This window comes from Penaeus monodon, chromosome 32 (genome assembly GCF_015228065.2).
Source record: "Penaeus monodon isolate SGIC_2016 chromosome 32, NSTDA_Pmon_1, whole genome shotgun sequence".
Classification (NCBI taxonomy): Eukaryota; Metazoa; Arthropoda; class Malacostraca; order Decapoda; family Penaeidae; genus Penaeus; species Penaeus monodon.
This window is the reverse complement of record NC_051417.1, coordinates 24,593,054-24,593,289: the sequence shown is the minus strand read 5'-3', so window position 1 is coordinate 24,593,289 and position 236 is coordinate 24,593,054.

The window sequence follows — 236 nt, the reverse complement described above, 5'->3', positions numbered from 1 at the left end:
AGAAGAGGATGATATGATGATGCAGTTATATTAAGGATGTAAAATAATAATGATTGCTGTAATATATATTAATAATCTTCGCTATCTTTTATTCTTTCTTTTTTGTTGTTATTATGATAAAAAGAATGAAAGAGTGATAATGATGCAGATGACCATTATCATTATCAATTTTATAGTGGTAACGATTATTAGAATAATGGTTATGAATATAATGTTGTCGATGATTATCCTTCAAA